Below are 26,547 nucleotides of genomic sequence, written 5' to 3'. Positions count from 1 at the left end.
GCTTAGATGCCACTTACTGGAAACCAAAAGAAAAGTATCATCTTTGCAACAGGCTAAAGAGAGATATAATAAATATCTTTATATAATAAAAATATATATCTTTATATAATAAATCTTCTTTTTGGAAAAAAGCAGAATACACTTCCATTAATGCCTAGGTGGAAAAATAGTCCATTAAATACCATGAACAACCAAGGTGACAAGGCATCTCAAAAAGAAAGAGAAAAATCTCCAGAAAATAACCTTACAGACATAGAAATATGCAACTTAAATGACAGATAATTCAGAATGATATTTCTGAATAAACTCAGTAAGATCTGAAACGAGTCATATCAACAATTTTAGAAACTGAAAAAACAACTAGAGATGAGCAGAATGAGTTCTTTAACAAGGAGATTGAAACTTTCAAAATGAACAGAATAGATCTAGAGATAAAACACACACACACACACACACACACACACACACACACACACACACACACACTGCAAGAGCTGAACAATGAAACAGCAACCTTCAGAACCTAGTGGAACAAATGGAGGAAAAGATCAGTGATATCAAAGACAGAAATCTATAAATAAATCAGAAGGAAGAAGAAAGAAACTGAAGAATGAAAAATAATGAAAGATAAATACAAGAACTAGCTGATACCATCAGGAGAGGAAACTTAAGAATAATGGGCATTCCCGAAGGGGAGGAAAAGGAGCAGGAATTACTACAAAGCATTTTCAGACAAATAGTTGACAAGAATTTCCCAAATGTAAGGAATGAGCTAGAGCTTGGAATTCAAGAAGTCAATAGAACACCCAATTATCTCAACCCAAGAAGGCCTTCACCAAGATACATTGTGGTAAAATTATCAAAAATCAATGACAAAGAATTCTCAGGGCAGCCAGGGAGAAGAAAACAGTAACATATAAAAGAACATCCATTAGATTATTGTTAGACTTCTCATCTCAAACCTTACAAGCCAGAAAGAAGTGAAATCAAATATTCAAACTATTAAATAAAAGGAACTACCCACCAAGAATAATATATTTAACTAAGCATTCCTTTAGATATTAAGACCTTTCCAGACATACAAAAATTAAGGGCATTCTCCACTATGAGGCCTGCATTACAGAAAATACTGAAAGGGGTCAGCTCACCTAAAACAAAATGACAAAAAAAAAAAAACATAATTAAGAGTAGGTTGACTATCAGGTAAATAGAAGGAGAGGAGTGCAATCCTTTCTAAGAACAGGATATTATAAGCTTCAACGATAAGAAGAGATTTGCTATAGCAAGATAGTAATGAATGTTCAGTATACATAGGGACACATTGAGACAACAATGACTGAAAAAGGGAGGATTCGAAGATCTAAATTTGCAAAGGGGAATGGAGATAAGGCACATGCAGAAGAAAATGAACGACTGTATATATATATATAACTATCCTTTACATATTTGTAGTGATAATCAAACACCAAAGGTTCAGAACTGAAGTATATAATATAAAACAAGAAGAACCAGAGGAAAAATCCACAAAAGACAAACAAAATAAAAAAAAAAAACCAGAAACACAAAAACAAGGAAGCAATGGAAAAACCGAGCTACCAGAAAGCAAAAGATAAGAAAACCTCATATTTCGATAATCACCATAAATGAAAATGGACTGACTTCATGAATAAAAAGGCAAAGAGTTGCAGATTGGATCAAAAAATAAACCCCAACCATATGCTGCCTCCAGGAGACACATCTCAGCTCTAAAGACAAATATAGACTCAAAGTGAAAGGGTGGAAAATGATTTTTCAAGCAAATGACATCCAGAGAAAAGCAGGAATACTGGTACTAATATCAGATGAAATAGACTTCAAAATATAAAAAAAAAGTAAAGAAAGATACTGAGGGACACTTCAAATGATAAAGGGAATCATGCACCAAGAAGAAATAATATTTGCTCATATCCATGTTCTCAATCAGGAGCACCGAATATATAAAGCAATTATTAATAGAACTAAAGAGAGAAACAGACCAAAACACTATCATAGTAGGGGACCTAAATATTGCATTGTTGGATATGGACAGATCATCCAAACAGAAAATCGATAAAGAAATAACATCCTTAAATGACACAATTATGTTCAACTGGATATAATTGACATTTACAGAGCCTTTCATTCCAAAACAGCTGCTTAAACATTTTTTCTCTACTGCATGTGGAACATTCTCAAGGACTGACCACATACTGGGACACAGAGATAGCCTCGATAGACATAAGAGAGCTGAAATCATATCAATCATGTTCTCCGATCATAATGCCTTAAACTAGAGATCAACTTTAAAAAGAAAGCAGAAAGAACCACAAATACATGGAAATTAAACAACATGCTACTGAAGTATACCTGGGTCATAGAAGAAATAAAAAGAGAGATCAAGAGATACATAGAAACAAATGATAATGATAGTACAAATATCAAAACTTTCAAAACAAAGCAAAAGCAGTCATAAGAGGAAAGTTCATTTCATTACAGGCCTATCTCCAAAAAACAAGAAAGAGACCAAATAAATGACTTAATACTTAATGTTAAAAAAACTAGAAAAGAAAGAACAAATGAAGCCTACAGTTGGTAGAAGAAAAGAAATCATCAAAATTAGAGTAGAAATAAATGAAATTCAAAACAAACAAACAAACAATAATAGAAAAATAAATGCAACAAAGAGCTGGTTCTTTGAGAAGCTTACTAAAATTGACAAACCCCTAGCTAGACTCACTAAAGACGAAAGAGAAAAAACACAAATAAACAAAACAAGGGATGAAAAAGGGAAAATTATGACGGACACCACAGAAATACAAAGGATCATACAAGAATACTATGAAAAAGTATATAATGTCAAATTTGATAACCTAGAAGAAATGGATGTGTACTTAGAAAAATACAACCTTTCTAGACTGAATCAAGAAGAACTGGAAAATCTAAATAAACTGAATGGAAATTTAAAGTTCTCAAAAACCTACCAAAGTAAAAGTCCAGAACCAGATGGCTTCACCAGTGAATTCTACCAAACATTCAAAAAAGATTTAATACCTATTCTTTTCAAACTCTTCCAAATAATTGAAGAGGAGACCATACTTTCCAACTCATTTTATGAGGCCAATATTACCTTGATATCAAAACCTGGTAAAGAAAATACAGACCAATATCTCTCATGAACACAGATGCAAAAATCCCAAGTAAGATACTAGCTAACTGAATATGGCACCATATTGTGAAAAGATTACGCACCACAATCAATTAGGCTTTGCCTCAAAGGCACAGGATTGGTTCAACATATGCAAATCTATGAATGTGATACACCACATAAACAAATTAAAACATAAAAATCATATGATCACGTAAAGAGATGCAGAAAAATCCTTTGACATGATACAGCATACATTTATAACCAAAACATTACAAAATCAATATAGAATGAAATTATCTTAATTTAATTAAGCCCATATATGACAAACCTTCAGCCAACATTATACTTAATGGTGAAAAACTAAAAATAAAATCCCTCTAACATCAAGAACAAGGCAAGGCAGTCCACTATCACCACTGTTATTCAATATAACATTGGAGATCCTACCAAGGGCAATCAGGCAAGAGAAAGATATGAAAGGCATCCAAATAGGAAACAAAGAAATCATACTGTCACTATTTGCGGATGACATGATTCTTCATTTAGAAAACCCTAAAGGATCAAATATATGATAGGTGAAGGAAACTGGATTTAGGTGGTAAATGCACAATAGAATATACAGATGTCAAATTATAATGTGTACCTAAAAATTATATCATTTTATTAACCAATGTTACCCCGATAAACTGAATATTAATAAAAAAGAAAACCCTAAGAACGCCACAAGAACACTAGTAGAAACAATAAGCAAATACGGTAAAAATTCTGGATGCAAAATCAATGTTCAAAAATCCATAGCATTCCTATACTCTAATAAAGTGTCAGAAAAACAAGTGAAAAAAATAATTCCTTTATCAATTGCATAAAAGGAATAAAATACCTGGGAATAAATCTAATGAAACATGTGAAGGACCTATATAATGAAAACTATAAGATCCTATTAAAAGAAATTGAAGAAAGTACAAAGAAATGGAAAGATATTCCATGTTCTTGGATTGGAAGAATCAACATAGTTAAAATGACCATATTACCTAAAGTGTTATACAGATTTAATGCAATACCCATTAAGATACCATTGTTATTTTTAAAAGAAATAATAATAAAAAATCATCAGCTTTGTATGGAAGCACAAAAGACCCTGAATTGCCAAAGTCATCCTGAGCAAAAAGAACGAAGCTGGAGGCATCACTCTGCTCAACTTTAAATTATACTACAAAGGGACGACAATCAAAAAGGCATGATGTTGGCAGAAAAACAGACACACAGACCAGTGTAATAGAATTGAGAGTCCAGAAGTAAACCCATACTTATAAGAGCAAAAAATTTTTCAATAAAAAAGCCAAAAATATACAGTGGAGAAAAGAAAGCTTCTTCAATAAATGATGCTGGGAAAACTGGAAAGTCAGCTGCAAAAGAATGAAACTAGACTGTTATCTATTACCACACACCAAAATTAACTCCAAATGGATTAATGACCTGAATATAAGATCTGAAACAATAAAATACATAGAAGAAAACATAGGAACTAAACTCAAGGACCTTAGACTTAAATTAGAATTTTTTTGAATTTGACATCAAAAGCAAGGGAAGTAAAAGCTAAAATAAATGAATGGGACTACATCAAACCAAAAGCTTCTTTACACCAAAAGAAACTGTCAACAAGGTAAAGAGACAATCATCTGAATGGGAAAATATATGTGCAAGCAACACCTCTGATAAGGGCCTAATATCTAATATATACCAAGAACTCATACAATTCAACAACAACAACAACAACAACAAAATGAACAACCTTATCAAAAAATGGGCAGAGGACCTGAACAGACACTTCTCCCTAGAGGACATACAAATAGCTAAAACATATATTTGAAAAGATGCTCAATATTGCTAGCTATTAGGGAAATGCAAATCAAAACCACAATGAGATATCATCTCACACTTATTAGAATAACTATAATTAACAGGACAAGTAATAACAAATGTTGGACAGGATACAGAGAAAAAGGACCCCCTCATCCATTGCTAGTAAGACTGTGAATTGGTACAGCTACTCTGGAAAACAGTATGGAGATTCCCCCAAAAAACTAAGAATTGATCTACCATATGATCCAGCAATCCCTCTACTGGGTATTTACCCCAAAGACTTGAAACCTATATCCAAAAAGTTATTTGCACATTGCCGCTCATAGTAGCATTATTCACAGTGCCCAGGACATGGAAGCATCTGAAGTGTCCTGCGATAAATGATTAGATACAAAAGCTGTGGTACATATATACAATGGAATATCACTCAGCCATGAAAAGAGATCAAACACTGCCATTTGCGACAATATGAATGGACCTTGAGATAATCATGCTAAGTGAAATATGCCAGACAGAAAAAGTTGAAAGTCACATGATATCACTTAAATATGGGATATAACCTAAAAGCAACAAATTAGCAGGACAAACAAACAGAGACTCGTGGACATGAACAATATACTAGCAGTTACCAGATGGTAGGGGGTGGAGGGAGGGGAGATGTATATGGCTTAAAGGGGTTAATATGTGGTGACAGAAATAAATCTAACTATGGAAAGTGAACACACAGTGTAAATATATATATATGCCTTACTGTTGAAGTACACAGCTTAAACTTATTGGATTTTGTTAACCAATGTCATCATAAAAAAGTTAATTAATTAAAAAAATCTTTCAAGCAGTTGAGTTATAGATATCATTCAACATAAATGGTAGGATATTCCTGTGACATTTTAATGGGTCTGAAGTAAGTGAAAGGAAGAAAAGGATAAATGAATAAAGACTGTAAACAGTCAAAGGATACCTATGCAAAATCTATAAGAACGGCTTGTTCTAGAAATCACTATATTTTATGAATAAAATTTCGCTCACCTCTCTTTGATAGTATTTTTGATTTTTGGGGTCTAGAGTTTCTTTTAAAAGTTTATACTGTAGACCTATGTTGATTTGTTTTGGAAATATCCACATTGCAACTTAAAGCAATTTTTAATAAGCCTATTTAATTCTGTAACCAGATCATAAAAATATACCGTGTCTTGTAAATTCAAAGTCTAATGGATAAAACAGTCAGTGGCTTAATATTATCTGGAATGAGAGAAAAATCAAATAAAGCCACATATCCCATAGTTTATACCAATGAGACACCATGAAACAGTCATTTCTCATTATTCTACCACCTACAGATGACATTTCAGAATGCATATTTATTCTCTCTGCAAAAGAAAGATAAATTGTCTCCAAATACTGTGTGAGCAGTGCAAAGATTTTAAACTAATCTAGTTCAAGAGTGAAATTCACATGGGAAAAGCTAAGCTCTACTCTCTGTATCCTTTGTGGTATACACTTTCAAGAAAAGGACACAGATCAAGGCATTGACTATAGAAGAATAGTTCTTAAACATTAATATGTTTTTCAAGGTTGAGGATACTTTCACTACAAATAGTATAGATAGGGTCACATCTGTTTCTTACAAATGTAGTTGATGAGGAGGCTTGGCAAGCCATACAACATACAAAGAAAAAGGAAATCAATTTAAGTTTTCTTCATAGAGAAAAGGTAAACTTTAATTTTTTTTTCTGAGTCTGTGGTGTCTAGATTGATGTTTACAATTACATTGTCTTACAAGATGTAAAAAAAGAGATGTCAGTAGTAATGGCTATCTGGAGCCAAATCTTATTTATTCACGCGTATATGGACTATTAACCAAGTAGGCTTTGTAGCCCTAACATGTGTACTTGGAACTGAATGAAATGAAAGCTTTTATGCTGTCTTTTGGTTCAGTGTTGAAAATAATACAAAGAAGCCTCCCCAAATAATTTCTAACTCAGATCTCTCTCCTGAGCTGTGGACCTTGATAAATAACTGCTTACTAAATCTCATGTCATGGGCACCTCAAGTTTAACTTCCCCTAGAGTTGGTAGAGTCACTTCCAGTCCCAGCCCTTTGGTTCCTCTCTATCTCAGTGCCACTAACCTAGATGCGGTGCTATTTGAACTCCCCCAACAGTCACTTAACCAGAGTCTTAATATAAGAGGACATCCTCTAAAGCAAATTTCATCATGGTTATCCTTTTGCTGAAAATCTTTCAATGTTTCCCATTGCTCTTTGGATTGTTCACCAACTCTTTAACATGCTTTACAAGACACTGAAACATCTGATCTCAGTTTGCCTTTTAAATGTCATTTAGTGCTATTTCTACTCAATAATAATCTTTGTCTTTAGTGTCTTTAATGTCTTAAATGTATCACTTCCAGTCATTGGTGGATAACTTGCTCTTTTCAGACTTCTGTTTAGAAGTCACTTGTGCTGGGAGGCACCTTGCTGTCCCCATCAAAGCTGTGCCTCTCTCCACAGTCAATGAATCATGCTTGTGTTCCTGGTTCAGAGTTCTCTAAGGGGAGGAATAAAGCCTTCCTTATTAACTGATGTTTCTCCAACACTCAGCCTAATCAATGCCTGGCAGTAGGTGCTCAATGTGCTGAATTAACATTTGTAGAGTGAATGGATATCAAGTAAAATAGCATTATTTATTTGTCAGACTGAATGAATAAATATGTCTTTGAAGTGAGTGAGTTAGAAAACATTCTTAGCATCTGGCATGGGAGTTAAGAAGCCTCAGAAGGAGGAGCAAATTGATGTCTTTGGAGTTAAATGACTTTATATCTAGATTCAAAGGCTGTCCTTTGAATCTGAAGGAAGTTCACAAAAGAAAGAGAACAAAATCATAATGAACTCAAAGAGAAGGGACATTTACTTTTTCCTTTTTTAATACTTTACCTCCAGGGGTTTCCAGTTAGATGTGCATTAGAGTCATCCAAGGAGATTTACAAATTGTATTGATGCTACGTTTCGCCTTCAATTTATGAAATCATATTTTTCAGTGACAGCCCCCAGACCCAGTATTTTTCTTTTCTTTCTTTTAAATAGACTATATATTTTTCTAGTAGTTTTAGGTTCAAATAAAAATTGAGAAGGTACTGTAATTGCCTATATACACCCTGCCCCCATGCATAAATAGCACCAGTGTTTTTAAAAGTCTCTACAAGTATCAGCAGTCTGCACATTGTTTTAGCTCATTTCTGTATCTTTCATAAATAATAACTGTTAGATATCACACTATTTATTTTGAATTCAGTATCTTTACTAAATCTTCATAGCCACCCTCTTAGGTATGTACTATTGTAACCTTGTTTTCACAGACAAGGAAACTAACAATTAGAAAGATTAAGAGACATACCCAAAGTTATCAGGGAACTAGTGGACTAGAAGTCATAACTAATATCACCTGTGTCCTTAATTAAAGCAAGAGAGGAGTCTTAATGCAAATGGTTTTCACAAGATTTTAATGAGCATAATTTTTACCCAGAAATTCAACATATGGGGGTTTATGGTATAAAAATACTAACACAAGTATAAAACATATATAGACAAGAGTGTTTACTGTAATTTATTTGTATTAGGGCATAGGTGGAAATAAGCCCAAAATGCATCAAAAGAGGACTGATTAAATTACAGTTCATAAAATGAAATACTAGGCAATGATGTTGATTTTTTCTTTTTTTTTTAGGTAAAAATGCTAATGGAGATATGTCTGATTAAAGGCAGATTTGTGATTTTATATGTTACACTCTCTACTTGTCTTCACCAGTAGCAATGATAGATTAAAAATTAAAGGTAATAAGCCACTTATATTTCATAGCTTTGAATATTTCCCCCTGTATTGTTAATAATACCTGTGAACATCGGGAGATAATGGATCCAAAAGTGAATGGTTCTTCTGGTTCTAAGGTTGGAGTCAGGCAGTGAATCAATATTTGAGACATAGAAACCAAACAAAAACATAATTCAAGAGTGAAGCCACTCTATAAGACAAAGCAAAAGCAGTCCTAAAAAAGAATTTTATAGCAATCCAGACCTACTTCATGAAACTAGAAAAATCTCAAATAAACAATCTAACTTTAACCTAAAAGGAACTAGAAAAAAAGCAGCAAACGAAGTCATGTGAGTAGAAAAGGAAATAATAAATATCAGAGTGGAAATAAATGAAATAGAGTCTAAGAAAATACAGAAGATCAATAAAACCAGGAGCTGGTCCTTTGAAACAATAAACAAAATTGATAAACTTTGAACCAGACTCATCGAGGAAAAAGAGAGGACCCAAACAAATAAAATCAGAAATTAAAGAGGAGAAGTGACAAATGACACCACAGAAATACAAAATATTAAAAGAAAATGCTATAAACAATTAAATGACAACAATTGGACAATCTGGAAGAAATGTATACATTTCTAAAACATACAATCTTCTAAGACTGAATCAAAAAGAAATAGAAAATCTGAACAGACAGATTACTACAATAATCAAAACACTCCCAACAAACAAAAGTCCTGGACCAGATGGCTTTATAGGTAAATTTTACCAAATATTCAAAGAAAAATTATCACCTACACTTTTCGGGTTATTCCAAAAATTTCAAGAAGAGGGAAGGCTCCCCAGGCTCATTTTATGAGGCTACCATTACCCTGATTCCTAAATCAGACAAAGTCATTATAAAAAAAAAAGAAATTATAGGCTGATATCTGTGATGAATAAAAATGCAAATATTCTCAACAAAATAATGGCAAACTGAATTCAACAACACATTAAAAAAATCATACACCATGATCAAAATGGATTTATTCCTAGAATACAAGCTGGTTCCATATTTTCAAAACAATTAACATGTTATACTACATAAAGAAAATAAAGGATAAAAATCATATGATCACATCAATAGATATAGAAAAAGCAAGTGACAACATCTAAAGCCCATTTGTAATAAAAAAAAAAACTCATCAAAGTGGAAATAGAGGGAACATATATCAACATAATAAAGGCTATATATGACAAACCCACAGCTAACATCATACTCATTGGGGGAAAAGCTAAAAGCATTTTCCTTAAGATTAGAAACAGGACAAGAATGTCCACTTTTGCCACTTCTATTCAACATAGTACTAGAAGTGCTAGTTACAGCAATCAAACAAAAATAAGAAATTAAAGGCATCCATTTTAGAAAGTAATAATGGAAACCTTTATTATTTGCAGATGACATGATACCATATAGAGAGAACCCTAAAGATTCCATCAAAAAACTATTAGAAGTGATAGATGAATTCAGTTAAGTAGCAGGACACACAATTAAAATTCAAAAATCAGTTGCGTTTTTATATATCAATAACAAGTTATCAAAAAGAGAAAATAAGAAAATAATTCCATTTAAATTGTCTCCAAAAATAATAAAATATCTAGGAATAAATTTAACCAAGGAGATAAAAGACCTGTACTTGGAAAATTATAAGACATTGAAAAAATAAACTGAAAATACAAATAAATGTTCATGGATAGTAAGACTTAACATTGTTAAAATGTCCACACTACCCAAAACAATCTATAGATTCAATGCAATCCTCATCAAAATACCAATGACGAATAATCCTATAATTTATATGGAACCACAAAAGACTCTGAATACCACCAGCAATCTTCAGAAAGAACAAAGTTGGTGATATCAAACTATACTACAAGCCTATAGTAATCAAAATGGCATGATGCTGGCATAAAAACAGATACATAGATCAATGGAACAGAACAGAGAGCCCAGAAAATAAATCTGTGCCTATGTGGTCAATTAATCTATGACGAAGAAGGCAAGAATATACAATAGGATAAAGACAGTCGATTTAACAAATGGTGCTGGGAAAACTTGACAGATACAGATACATGTAAAACAATGATGCTAGATCACCATTTTATGCCATACCCAAGAATAAATTCAAAATGCATTAAAAACTTAAACATAAGTCTTGAAACCATTAAACTCCTGGAAGAGAACATAGGCAGTAAACTCTTTGACTTTGTTTTTAGTAATTTTTTTTTCTGATATAAACAAAAGAAAAAATAAACAATGGGACATCAAACTAAAAAGTTTTTGCACAAAAAAGAAAACCATTGACAAAATGAAAAGACAACTTATTGATTAGGGGAAGACATTTGTCAATGATACACCTGATAAGGAGTTCATATATAAAATTATAAGGAATTTACACAACTCAATGCCAAAAAACTACAAACAATTCAATTGAAAATAGGCAAAGGACCTGAATAGGCATTTCTCCAAAGAGGACATACAGATGGCCAATATAGTCATATGAAAAGATGCTCAACATCTTTAATCATTAGAGAAATGCAAATTAAAACCACAACGAGGTATCACCTCACACCTATCATAATGGACATCATCAATAAATGAACAAATAGTTGTTGGTGAGGATGTGAAGAAAAGGGAACACGTGCATTGTGGTGGGATCAAAAACTGGTGCAGCCACTATGGAAAACAGTATGAAGGTTCATCAAAAAACTAAAAGTAGAACTACCTTATGATCTAGTAATGCTCTTTTTGGGTATTTATCTGAAAAATTCCAAAATACTAATTTGAAAACATGTATTCACCCTTATGCTTATTGCATCATTATTTATAATAGCCAAAATATGGAAGTAACCTAAGTGCCTATTGATAGATGACTGGATAAAGAAGAGGTGTTACATATATGCAATGGAATATCACTAAGCAAAAAAAAAAGAATAAAATCTTACCATTTGTGGCAGCATGGATGGAAGGTATTATGCTAAGCGAAAGTTAATTAAATAAGTTAAATAAGCTATATAAGTCAGATAGGGAAAGACAAATATCATATGCTATTACTTGTATATTAAATCTAAAGAACAAAATAAATGAACATACACAACAGGAAAAGACTCATAGATATGGAGAACATACTGATGATTCCCAATTGAGACTGGAGCCAGGGAGATAAGTGAAGTAGTAGAAAAGACTAAGAAGTACAAATTTGTGGTTATGAATAGTCAAGGGGCTGTAAAATACAGCATATAGTCAATAATATTGTAATAACTATGTATAGTGCCAGGTAGATAGTAGATTAACAGGGGGAGGGGGTGAATTGCATTATAAATTATATAAATGTTTAACCACTATGCTGTATACCCAAAACTAATATAAAATAATATCGAATGTCAACTATCATCAAATAGGAAAATAAAAAAAAATTAAGAAAAAAAGAATGAAGACAAAATATAGATATTTTGAGGCATCAAAGAAGGTCGTACTCATTTAAGATGCACACTGAGAACTTGTTAAAAGCACAGAAACAAAGTAAATTCGAAGGGAAGAACTGTGAATGCAAGAAACTTTGTTGAGCAATCAATAACATATGCTAAGTAATCCAACCTTTGACTACAAGTACAAATAATCATAATAGATATTTTTAAATTTCATGCTGAAACTAAAACTTAAGACAACAGTAAGAAGGTTATAAACGGAGTTCGTTGGGTAGCTACACTATTTTACTGTCTGTCTCATTCAAGGGAGTAAGTTTTGTTATGTAGATAGTAAAGTATCTTCGTTAAAGTTATGAGATCTGCCACAAAAAGGCCAGAAACCAGCTAAAACGAAAACAACAAAGGATAAGAAAAAATTTTTTTGATATACCAAGGAACTATGAAGGAGAAAAAAAGTAAAGAAAAAATACATATGAAAAAGCCCTAAGTTAAAAGCCTCAAATTATTACCATAAGTAGAATATGTATAAACAGATTAACTTTTCTTATTTAAAAAATATTTGTTAGATTGGATTAAAAACAAAAAGACAATAAGACCTATAAAAAACAGCTGTAAACAAAATTGCAGGGAAATATAAAAAATATAAGGACATAAGAAGTATATATTAGGCCAAGAGGAATAAAGAGAGATGGTATAGCAATATTAGCAAAACCAAATACAATTTAAAACAAAATCATTAAAAGCAGAAACTTTATATAATACAAAAAGACAGTCCATCAAGATTGTTATAATCTTAAATTTATATTGAAATATGTAAAGCTAAAATTACAGGAAAATATTGATTAATCTACAATTCTAGTGGATTTTATGTCATACAACTCTCTGAAAATGATGAAGTAGGACAACTTAGTGAAATAAAAAAAAATTCACAACATAATCTTTGTCTAATATATGACTGTATCCCTGTTCCCCAAAACAAAAGATTGTATCTAAAATAGATTAAAATTAAAATAAATTAAAATTCTCATAACAAAAATTGTAACAGCAAATTGGATAATCTAAATTGAAAAAATTAGATAATCATATAGAAATTCAAGTCTCAGAAGAGGAAACTTTCATTGTTATATGTAAATAATCTTAAAATGAGATATTATTTAATATTCATAAGATTGGCAAAACCTAAATCATTCAACAATATGAGAAAACACATTCTCAGATGCTGCTGGTGGGAATGCAAATTGATCCGCAATTTAAGGGACATATGGCAATATCTGGTACATCCAGGATGACCCATTCATTCATTCTACCTTTAGTTGCAAATTCTGGCTGTGAAAACCAGAGTAGATTGTAGCTGAGTGAGATGGAGTTGTGGATGAAGGCATTTCTCTTAAAGGGCCAGCACATACACTAATTCTTTGATGTACTTGCTCACTTGCTCACTCTAAGCTCCAGCACTGGTGCAGCAGCTTGTACTGGTACCAGGAATGTATAGAGAGAAATTGAGTTGTCTGGATTCAGGGTGAAGGCTGGAGAGGTAGCCTTCTCCTAGACGAAAGTGTTCCCAGACCTTGTTCCTTTGCTGAGCCCTCCCCAAACCCAAGGGGTGTACCATATCTGAGTCTCCATTGACCTGGCTAAAACCATTGGCCCTGAACTGATGATTCCCTGAGATGCTGCTCCAAGAGGCTTCCAGTGGATTTTCAACAAATGGCATATCTTGGCTCATGCTGTTCCTAAAATCTCTCGAAGGTTCACAAACCTCGAACAGAAAGCATCTGGTGTCAGCATGCCTTGTACCTCTTGCTAAGTGGTTCCAAACTCAGCACTACAATAGCTAGCCTTGGTTAGCAGTTAAACCTCTTCCAGGCATCTCCAAACCCAGTGTGGGTGGAAGACATCTGCATATCACTTTATGGCCCATGCCAAGTGGCCCCTAGCTGGGCACAGACAGCAGCTAATTTGGCCTGTAGTGGGGTCACTCCCAGTAGGCCCCAGGGCTGAGAGATCCGGTGGCTGGCTTCAATCTGAGCCTGAACACTATGCAGTCTGCCTCTACAGATGACCCACACAAAGGGCAGACTAGGCAGGCACTAGAGCCCTGCTGAAGTAAATCCTGCTTTATAAGGTCAGCTCCTACACAACAGCTTCTCCACTGGTCACAATCAGTCCTCACAACTAGTCAGCCCAAGGGTCAATCCCTTTCATTGATATGCAAACAAGAGGGCACACACAACCCACACCAGAGCACCTGGTGAAGCACCTGGCTCAGGTGACCAAGGAGACTGCACTATCGGGCCCCACAGGATACCTACTATATCAGGACACTCTACTAAAACTGGGAGACAAAGCAGTTATACCTAATACATAGAAACAAACACAGGAAAGCAGCCAAAAGAGGCAGCCAGTGAAAAATGTCCCAAAGGAAAGAACAGAACAAAGCTCCAGAAAAACAACTGAACAAAAAGGAGACAAACAATCTACTGGATGCAGAGTTCAAAACACTGATTATAAGAATACTCAATGATCTCAGTGAGAACTTCGACAAAGAAATAGGAAACATAAAAATAAAGAAAACATAAAAAAGAAAGTCAGAAATGGAGAATAACGAAGTAAAGAACACCTTAGAGGGAATTAACAATAAATGAGATGAAGCAGAGTTTCGAATCAGAAATTTAGAAGATAAAGTAGCAGAAAACAACAAATCTAAACAGCAATAAGAAAAAAGAATCCAAAAATATGTGGATAGTTTAAGGGGCCTGTGAAATAACATCAAAGCATACCAATATTCACATCCTAGAGGTACCAGAAGGAGAAGAGAGAGAGCAAAGAATTCAAAACCTATTTGAAGAAATAATGATGGAAAACTTTCCTTATCTGGTGCAAGAAATAGACATACAATTCCAGAAAGCAGAGAGTTCCAAACAAGATGAACCCAATGAGGTCCATACCAAGACACATCTTAATTAAAATGCCAAAATGTTAAAGACAAAGAGAGAAACTTAAGCAGCAAGAGAAAAACAGTTTCCTACAAGGCAGGTCCCATAAGACTTTCAGATGATTTCTCAAAAGAAACTTTGCAGGCCAGAAGGGATTGGCATGAAATAATCAAAGTGTGAAACGTAAGAACCTATAACCAAGATTACTCTACCCAGCAAAGCTATCATTTAGAATTGAAGGACAGATAAAGAGCTTCCCAGACAAGAAAAAGCTAAAGGAGCTCAATATCACCAAACCAGTATTACCAGAAATGTTAAAGGGACTTTTTATTTTTTTAAAGCAGCAGAAGAAAAGATTAAAAAAAATGAATAATAAAATGCAATTACAATGTCTCTATCAACAGTTATTTTCAATGAAAATAAATTAAGTGCTCCAATTAAAAGACATATGCTGCCTACAAGAGACACAAATGAATATTATAATTAATGTGATAATAATATTATAATAACTACATATACTGAGTGTCTGCCTCTGCAAGTCACATCAGAATCTAGAATCTTTGTTACACAGTGCCCATGAGAGCCTTATAATATAATTATTTTTACCTGGTGTTTATAAACAAAATTAAAATGAGACCTAGGTTAAATAACTGGCTCAATGTCACATAGCATGTGATGAAAAAAGAATTTAAACATACATTTCTAATACTGCAAAATTTGTATTCTTTTCATTAAGTAGTACTTTCTCTGAAAATGATTATCTGGAAAAGTGAACATTTTTAGACTATCTTCTTTAAAGATTTATAGAATTTACTTGAGTGACAAGAGAGAAACAATATTGTATGTGAGGAAATTAAATTATGCCATATTCCTCAGTTTTGAAGACACATTTTTTTTTTCATTAAGTAAAACAAGATAATACCATCATAGGAAGAGGGATGGGATAGAAAATGTGATGTCACTTTATGCTTAAAATTCCCATACCTTTAAAATTGTTACTGCTCCAACATTCATCAATTTGGAGTTATAGAGTATGTACATTTTTATTCCTGCTGCCTAACGTGAATTTTGTAAATAAGATTTCAGAATCAATAGAGACTTCAATATCAGGGTGATTTATGTGGGAATCCTAACAGCTGAACAAAGAAAGATTATGACTAACATGATGTCTAACACAATCTGTGTGATGTCTCAGGAATAAAACGTAGTTGACCTTAAATAAGTAATCTTGACCACAGACTGCTCAACAAGTGATACTTGAAATATATCTGCAGGTAGCAAAGAAAGGGACTCCAGAATAAATAGCTAAAGCTAGTCCATTTCAAGGTGAGAGGAAAGTGCTCCTTTATCATAAGAATCCCTGTTTCTCTTTGTGTTACTCAGCAGCAGCTGTCAACTCTGCTATCTTACTTTCTATTTTAAGTACCACATGAAAAGGGGTCCTAGGCGTCTTCCCTCATTTTTGATGTGATAGGAGAAAAATACACAAAACTGTTCTATAAGCCATGGGTACCAGGCCCCCCTTTCAGTTACTGATACTGGGAAAATCAACCTCTTTGGTTCTTGAGTTTCTGGTCTGCAATATGAGATAATCCAGTTGGGACTGTGTGAAGTCAGATTACTAAACTTTCAGGTCTGTGTACATTCTTCTTGCCCTTCTCAGAGACTGTTGTTTTTCTTTTTTGGCAGCTATTTCCCTCACTCAAGATTCATGCAACTCATTTATCCTTTTTTTCTTCATTCTTTATTGAAAAGAAAACAGTTGTTTTCTCTCAGGGAAAATAGGATTAGAAAACAATTCTTGTTTCATAAGTTGTTTAAAAACTAAGGAGAAATCATAAACCAAGATGATAAGATGTAGACATTATGATTTTCATACGACTTCTCATATTCAGATAGAATTTACTCACTAACATATATGGCTCCTAAGATAGCACCTTGCTTAATCATTTAAACTTATGTTTGTTTTTAATTCATAGAGAATATAAAACTACCCAATATTATTAAAAATAAAATAAAATAAATAAAGCCACATCATCTCCTAAGGTGAAAGGAGCAGCCCTGAGTTAGGGCTGAGGGATGGTCATGGCTGAGCTGTGTGAGCTAAGTGGTTAAAAAGTAGCTCAGAGAGAAGGTCGGTAATGGAATTGAACAGCTAAGTAAATGGCTTAAATTAGGAAACTTAAAAGCCAATTCAAAGCTGTGAGTGTTCAGATAAAAATGCTGTCACTAAAAAGCTGTTTAGCATTTATAATCGAACAATGACAATGCCTCTTTGCAACCTTTAGTTGGAAGACTAACCATTGGTTTTAGAGAAGGACCTAGGAAAATTCAAGTAGGCTGAAAGGCAATATATTTTGTTCTTAGAAGTTTTGGCATTTTGTAAACATATTACATGTAATATTTTTGATAAGTAGAGCTTTATACTCTTTGTCTGAAAAAAAATTTCTGTTATAGAAATAGTAAGAGAGTTGGCCCTGACAACCTGCCTGCTTCCATATATTAATCCACTTGCTTATTACATATTTGTTGAAAACCTGTTATGGGCTAGGCACTTGGCTCCATGATGGACATGGTGATAAGGACATTACCCTTATCTTTAAAAAGTTTCTGGTCTAATAGTTGAAACAGAGAGTAAACCTACCATCGTCCTGTTGTCTTGACAATAATAATAATGATAGCATATTTGTATTCTAAGAATTTTACATATATTAATTTATTCTTTATAACACCTCCACAAGCACCACTGTTTGATTTTAAAATTTCTCTTTTCTCCCCTTCTCTTGAACAGTAAATTGTAAGACTGCATTATCTTCAATTTTTTAGCTCCCATTAACTTTGAAACCTATTGGTACATGATTTCATCTTTCAAAATACTTCAGAAATATTCTATCCAAGTTGACTAGTGCCCTAATCTTTGCAAAACCAACAGACTATTGGGAATCTTTGTTCTTTTTTATCTCTGCAGAATTTAACACTGGACCATACCTGTTTGCCTGAATCTCTTTATTCTTTTCCTTCTGTGATAACACTCTCCTCTGGTTATTCTCTAATGTCTCATCTGTTCCTTAATTGTGGGTGTTTTATTTCAAAGGACAAAATAGAAGATGACCACAAAGTACTTAGTATGTTACCTGCACTTAGTAAGTTCTCAGTTAGTGTCAGTTATTATGATTATTAGCGGCTGGATTTTGAGGTGTTGATATGCATTAGCCAGGTGAAGTATGAAGAGGTGGAGTGGGAGGGCTTCGAAGCAGAATAAGTACCAAAGAGCTAGAACAGAGGATTAGTGGGCAGCTTCACATGTTTGGAGACTGCAGAGAATTTGGCATGGTGTGGTAGACTGTTCAACGGGATGGGGGGACAAGGGAAACAGAAGGCAATGGCCACATCATACAGGACCTTGTGTGCTAAGCCAAGAGGTTGGAACCTTATCCTAGAAGTTATCAGGGGAAAGTTGTACTCAGTTTTAAAAAGAGAAATGATGTGATAAAACATGCATTTAAGGGGTCTGGAGGATGGATGGGCTTGGGAGTGAGCAAACTAGAAGCAAAGATTAATAATACAGCAACTGCAGGAATCTGGGGAAGGTATGAAGCTGGCTAGGACAAGGTGGTGGCAATTCAGATGGGGAAAATAGTAAGGATATAACATTCAAGATATAAAGGAGTCTAGTACTGTTAGAACAACTCTTCACCAAGATAATGAACACAAGAGAAAGGGCAGGTTAGAGTAAGGACCAACCATTCTATTTTGCTAATTTTTTCCTGATTTCCTTTGAGTTCTTTCAGAAGCAAAGGCTCTAGGCCCTTGGTAAGTTGTGTGCCTATTTTATTTTCCTTTTATTGTTTGAAAAGAAAAAGAGGCAACAGATTCTCTATATAAGTAAACTTTGGGTCTTCCATAATTATAACTCAAGAGTTTGATGGAGCTTCCCTCTTCACAATAATGTCAAAGGATGCAATGTTTTCAACAAGGCATTGAAGCTTTCCTCAGATAATTAATCAAACACTTCTGCTAAGAGCTTATTTGTTTCCTCAGTGTGTTGGACCATATCCACAGCATATTGTTTTTTAGATGTACTGACATTTTGAGAACTTCAAAATATGTATTCTGGACCAATGTAAGTTAAAACATGCAAGCTAGGTTTATTGGGAAGATAGTGACTTTCTGGAAAGTGGGTTTAAAACTGTATTTCTTTAAATGCTATTGTGTAATGTAGATAGTATTTTACCAGTTTGCTGAACTGGAGAACATGCACCCAAGACCTACAAAACAAACACCTACACTATTTATACTTTTATCTTGTATTTAAAAGATCACCTTGCAGCACTCAAAATGTGAAGAATTCTATGGCTTTGGCTCTTTTAAAGCTTTCCCTGGCAGTCAGCATGGTCCTGAAGCTTGTCCCTCTGAATAAGATTTAAAAAAAAAAAAGAAGAAGAAGAAAAGAATGAGCTTCTTGTCATTTTAACCGCAGAGCTTTAGCTTTATGGTATCCATCCTAGGACTGTAGAACTGATTGTGAAACACCCTGAGGGAAATTAAAACAGATATATTTTAGCCCTATGAGATACAAAAAGGTTATTTTTCTCTGAAATGCCTATGTTTGACTATTCTGACTTTTAAAAAAATACTAGCTAATAAAGTTCTAACCATTTTATTTCTTTTCATAGACTGTATTTAAATTTAGTGACTGCTGATCTTAGTATGGTGACTGGCTCATCCCAAACAGTGAGGTTGTCTTCACAATTGAGAGACTGTCACAACCTAAGGAGACATGTGACAATGCACATCATTTTGTGAGCTGCCAAATCACATGACTCGGTCTTCTTCGTTCTTTATGTGGATTGGCCTTTCAGGAACCCCAGGCTGCACTGGATGCCCCTTTGACTCACCTATTGTGGTAGAGCCTGGTCCTAGTTGCCATTTTGTATCTGTTTGCCTCTTTTCTTGTCAGGACCCTCTGTACATTGGTCCCATCTTGTTCACCACTGTCTTTAGTGTCTTGAATAATGCCCTCCTCTCAATATGGGTGGCATTAAGGTGCTACATTGTGCTGAACTATGTGAGAACTATGTGAAATATGTAGAGTGAGGGCAGAAAAAATCCTTGGTCTCTTTTACCCTCACACAGCATCTGGTACATTAGAGATGCTCAGCAAATATTTTTTATGAATAAACATCTAAACAAATATTATTTCAAATGTCTGTTTCAGTTTAGCAAAATGAAGATTTATTTTTTAGAGAAAGGATGAAGAAAATGCTTTATTTTTATAAAGTGTGAAGGGAAAGTTTTATCTATAATTTTAAGTACTTCAAATTGTATATGATGTTCATCAGTTTTATCAAATGTATTTCTTATTACTTTAGTGGACAAACCTGTATCTTTCCAGGTCAGTAGCAAGTGTTTTTTTGTTTGTTCGTTTATTTGTTTTCATAATTTAAAAGGAGATTTAAGGCCAGTTACAAAAAAAAAAAGGTATGTATATCATTTATAAACTAGAAGTAAAGAAAGAAAAAAAGAGATTAAAATGTTTGCTTCTGTAAGACTAAACACCTGCTTCTGAGAGAAAGTATTAAATCTATCTGTATCCTGTGAAAGATAATTTATCTATAAAGAGAAAGGAAGGTACACAGAGAAACTGGTGACACTGTAAGGACCCCTGGAGAAGAACTACTTCTGGTTAGTGACAGGTTTCATAAGGTAGTAAAGTAACAAGTTTCACATTTCTACACTGACCAATTGGTATATCAATAGTGGCAGAAAACAGTACATATATTCCATATATTTTTTTCTTGATTTTTAAAATTCTAACACTATAATAGGAAATTCTGTTGTCCATTTAGTAATGGATTTTACTAAGTACATGTTTTCAACAGTGTACCACATATACTTCATAAAATAATAAACTTACTAAATAAATAATCATACCTCTGTAAGCTCACTGTAGTATTTCATAGGCTCTGGTCTCTTTACATCATGCAGCATACAGGGCAAGATTTTAAACTACTCTGCGTTCAGTCAGGTTGTAGCTTTTGGTTTATCATCATTGTGCTTTACGATTTCAATAAAAGGATACATTAGACATCTGTTGCTGGCAAATAATTAGGAATTTATGATGCTAACAACATTATTAGAGACATTTTCTAATTATTCAACTTTTTATGTGTTCTTTTTATTGTAACATCTTTTAAAAATAATTTTAAGCTTATAAAATCTGAAGTCTAGTATCTGAGAACTTCCTCCTCAGATTGATGTGATTTATAGCACTAAAATGAAATTCATCTGTAACTGAGATCTTGAGGTTCCCATAAATGTTTAGTGATCTGCTTTCAGAATTTTAATGATAATAAATCAGCAATGTATTTATCTTTTGACATCTACAAGATGGTATTACATGTCCAGTATTTACTCTCCTGTGTGGAAGAGATGGGAGTCAGGCAGTTACGGTGAAAAAGAGAAAACAAATACAAGATGGCACTTATCCAGAAGGACTTGACAAGAAAGCCCAAATCCAATCCTTTGGAAGGCCAGTCCCTTTTACTTGGCAGTTTGCTAAATAATATTCCTTGTCTAATTGAAGGACCAGACTGCTATAAAATGCTCTCCTAATGATCCTTAAGGAATTATAATTGGTAAAAGGTGAACTGGAACAATTCATGTGTAAGTTAACCTAATATCTGTAACTGTTAACATGTTAATTATTCTAGGATCCTTATGTGCTATATGCATATACAAGTATATAACTTGTTTCATTGTATAAAGTTCTCTATTAGGATAGTTAATATTGTTTTTGAGTATTACAGTGTAGACTCAGAAGGCAGATGGGTGCATTATGTATACACACTGCCAGTATAATATGAGGTGGGTAGCATAGTGGTTAGTGATATCATAAACTCTGTAGTCAACCTGAATAAATGCTTACCAGCTATTTAACCTTGAACAAGTTACCTAACGGCTCACAGATGATGAAACTGAAACATAATACAACTTTGTTCACAGTTTGTGTCTATGTGTTAAATAAAATAATTCAAGTAAAAGGCTTACCACACTTAAGAAGGTGCTCATATTAGTTATTGTTATTACATGACGTATATAATATCTATGAAGCCCTGCAATACAAAGACACAGGTTAATTCAATATCGTGAACAGTATGGGTACTATTTAATATTGTACTCTTAATATCATAGAGACACTCTAGCAGACTAAATGTCTGCAAATGTACACTCCATGAATTTGAGAACTTATTTCTGGGTGAACTGGCCCTATGTCCTGGTATAGTTCCCTGTGTTCAATTTCTTATTGGCCAAAAGATAATTTTAGATAATAAAAAATGGTTATCTGTTCTCATGAAGAACTCTGGAGCCTTTGCCTTTTCTGGTAGCAACAGTAAATGTTTTCATGTGACCAGCTGGAGAGAATCAAGTGGTTGCTTTCCGAACACATGTGTGTGCAGTGGAACAAAGCTCTCAATGCCTTTTCTTCTGTGAGCAGCACATTGTATCAACAGCTTCAAAGAGACCAGAGGAGTTCACAACAGCATAGCAGCAAGGTCCTTTAGAGGTACTGACTATAATAGGTTGAGTCAAATGTACTCCCATTGCTAATGAACCCACTCCAGCAGCCTGGGACCATCGTTCATTTGCTTTATTTTAAGATATGCCCCTACAACTCAACCCCTTGTGGAGCCATTCCCTGTTAACAGCTGGCTTGCTGGGCTCTGAGTCTAGAATTAAATAGAGAGGACTGGGGATTGAGACCCTGTGGTTTCTCCCAAAGGCCAAGCTTGGGAAGTCTCACTTCTTTAGACCCTTCAACTCATATTTAGTGAGTGACTCACTCATTAAAATTCACAAATGCTCTTTTTTTCCTACCCTCTTCCACTTATGAGTTTGTTAAAAATGAACTGATTCTGTAATTTTGCAACCCCTCTCATTAAACCATTATAATTTTTTAAAGAAGTGATGTGAAGTGGCTATCATAAAATGATTTAAATTTAACTGTAAGGACATACAAAATGAAGGAACTAAAGCACACTGTTTTAGTTTTTATTTATTTTATAAAGAGGCAACATTTAAAACCAATTTGTTTACAGGGTCTAAATGCGTACTTATTTGAAAACTCTAATAATGTACTTAATTTTGCATATTTGTACAATATTCTTATTATATAACAAAGGATACTTAATTACTATTTGCGACTAACAGTCAAAAAACTTCTATATAAATATTTAGCAGAACTACATATTCTAATAACCTTTTTTATTCCGCTTTACATACTTAATTTATTATAAATATATGTGAAGTTTACTGCACAGTAATTTACTCTTTTCACCCTCTCCTCTCTTCTAGTTCTCATGTTTCCTTCTGGTTATAGTTATCACCATCAGGTGTGTAACATCTGATGCAACAACACAAATCTCTAACTCCAGCTTAGTCAGTTCCATATTATAGAGGCCTGTTGCCCAGTTAAATTTATATATATCTTCTAAAGAGCTTGAACTCTGCATATTTAAATGGAATTTCTCATCTTCTTCTAACTTCCTTTTCCTTGACTGTTTTTTCTCCTAACTAACTATGATAAATTGCATTTCCATTCTTTGAAGCATAATTTTTTTATGTACATTTTTCAAATTCCGTTCCTCCCTTTTCTGTACATGAGGTCCAAGTCATAGCAGAGTTTTCTCAGCAATGGGTCCTTTTGTTTGCAGCCTCACTGTCCTCACCCTATATTTCCACTTCCCTTTTTGTTTCCAATTCTGTTCACTTACATTGATATCTAATTAACCTCCAAACACCACTCTGATTATTTCACTCTCTTGTTCAAAAACGTCTGAGTGCTCCCTATCAAATAAATTCAGAACTCCTTGTTTCATTCAATGGCTTCTGCAATGTGCTTCAAACTCATTTTTCCAGACTCTACTGTTAATAATTCCTACCTTTCTTTTGTTTAGCCAGTGTTTATAGTGCTTTCATACAGATCATGTTATTTGGACCTCACAAAAATTCTGTAAGGTAAAAAATTCAGGTAATAATATGCTCATGTTTCAAATGGGGAAAACAAGCCTGAGAAGAAAAGTAGATTAAGTTTCCTTGACTATAAAGTGGCAAAAGTGTACCCACATCCCAGGTCTCCTAACACCCAATCCCAAAAGCTGGGCACTAAATTTGTCCTAGAAAAGGTAACCTGTCCAAACTGTTTTGTCCATTGCTCCCAAAAGACTTTCTTTCCCTCATACTTTTACACATGCACAGTTGGAATACTTTCCAAATGTTAAAGTCCTCATCTGTTCTTCCTCTGACTCATAGTGATCATACAATTGATTTCTTTTTAAATTAAATTCAATGGGGTGACATTGGTTAATAAAATTATAGAAGTTTCGAGTATACAATTCAATAATGTCATATGTATATTTCACTGTGTAGTCACTACCCAAAGTTAAATTTCCTTCTGTCACCAATATATTCAATCCTCTTTATGATTGCTTTTAGTCACACTCTACCTTCTTGGTTTCATTTTTATGAACTTAAATAATTATTGAAATACTTTATTTTCATTTAACTTTTTATATCCTTAGTTTTTTATTCCCAAATAGATTTTAAGCATTGTGAGATCCTGGCCTATCTAACAAATATCTTTGTAGTCTCTACTTATTACACTTGGTAGATACACAATAGATATTTGCTGTGTTGATCGTATAGTATGTAAGATTAGATTTTTTTTAAATGGCAAAGCATTTCATATATGCTTTTTTACTTTATTTTATGTTTGTTTTTAAAGGGAGTAATATTTACATTATCATATCTAATATCCCTCCCATCTAGAAAACCAGGAATAATGTTTATTATTTAGTGCACTCTTGCACTGCTTTCCACAGAGTAGATTCACTAAACATCTACTGGCTTTCACTGAATCCTTAGCATCATCAATTATGTTGATAATTTTTTAATGGCTGCAATACTATAATATTTAAAAGTTAAAACACATTTTTCCATTTCTTGATTTTTAACATTGTTCTAACTCAAGCACACTAAATACAAAGGTAAGTTTGTTTTGTCAAATTGTTACTTTCATTGAACTTGGCCATTCCTTACAATGACTGGCCTGGCATTACTTATTTGGAGTTTACACTAATGCAACTACAAAGCAGTAATCAAGAAGAAAAAGGATGGTGACCAAGTCTTTCAGCTCACCACAAATGAATAAAACATATTTCACCTACACACAATACCATTATGTATTTTTTCCAGCACTGTTTTCTTCCCTTTGTTGAGAAAGGTTTTCTGATGTTAATAAGCTTTTGAATGGTACTGAATTGAGTTACATTTACCACAGGGCTCACCATGTTGCCTTTTACATCTCCCTGGCTCATATTTAAAATGGTAATTTTTCTATGATAGTCAAGGAAGCCAGCCACTTTAGCTAAACCCCCTGTAGGTTGTCACAAAAAAGCTGAAAGTGGATTCAGCTTGCATGTTCCTAAATTAACTTTCAAAAACTGACAGCAAAGATTAGTAAAATATTGTTAACACTAACTTAATACTCATCCTAACGAATGAATGCTGTAGTATTAAATCGTAACCTTTATTGAAGTACTGAGGACTAAAAACATTGATATGAGATGCTTAGGTTATCTTCACAAAACACAGCATCATTCTTAAATCAGTGTGCTCCTCACATTAAGTTTCTTTCAAATACAGTAAAGAGTTTACCTGGTTCTTAAAAATGCAACACAGATTTTTTTTCAGGACATATTTCTGTGCTTCAAGCCCCTGCTCTACTCTCATACTGCTAAGAGTTAGCACAGAGAAAACCTTTAGTCCCTTCCTGAGATTATTAGACATATGTACCTAAGATAAAACACTTATAATCCATGTCGCGGTCCTTCACTCTGCAGGCACAGAAAAGTCACCTTATAATTTCAGTGAGGAAAAACCTGGCTTTAGGAAATTGATTAACTTTTTAAAATTAAGATTTCTCTGCTACATAGTTACAAAATTAAGAGTTCTTTGTTATACAGATAGGAAAAAAAAGATATCATGTTTTCTAAGAATCCCTTCCTGAACCTGGGTTGGGAAAGTTATTCTTTCCATAGAAGAGCACTTATCACATTTGTTTTATGCTTGCCCATTTACTTATTTATTTTATGCTACCTCAAAGTCTGAAAAGTCCATGAGTTTAGAAGTTGTGGTCCTTTTGTTTGTGGTTGCACCTAACAATATGCTAGTGCAGAGGTGCTCAATTTACAATTTTTGAAAGAATGTGTATGAATAAGTACATATTGAATTCTCAAAATAAAATT

General features: G+C 33.6%; 1 protein-coding gene and 1 long non-coding RNA gene across 4 annotated transcripts in view; both read right to left on the bottom strand.

Annotated features, from left to right (window-relative positions):
* The window catches only part of FREM2 (FRAS1 related extracellular matrix 2), a 209,317-nt gene that overhangs the window by 81,767 nt on the left and 101,003 nt on the right, over nucleotides 1–26,547 (bottom strand). The window lies entirely within an intron of this gene.
* LOC118609345 lies at nucleotides 19,533–23,379 on the bottom strand. The gene is made up of 2 exons (XR_004953315.1): nucleotides 22,292–23,379; nucleotides 19,533–19,775 (listed from the first exon to the last, which is right to left on the bottom strand). It is a non-coding gene; the product is annotated as an uncharacterized LOC118609345 (long non-coding RNA).

Source organism: Rousettus aegyptiacus, unplaced genomic scaffold (genome assembly GCF_014176215.1).
Source record: "Rousettus aegyptiacus isolate mRouAeg1 unplaced genomic scaffold, mRouAeg1.p scaffold_m13_p_11, whole genome shotgun sequence".
NCBI lineage: Eukaryota > Metazoa > Chordata > Mammalia > Chiroptera > Pteropodidae > Rousettus > Rousettus aegyptiacus.
The sequence above is the reverse complement of the archived record's forward strand: the minus strand, read 5'-3'. Positions and strand labels throughout refer to the sequence as shown.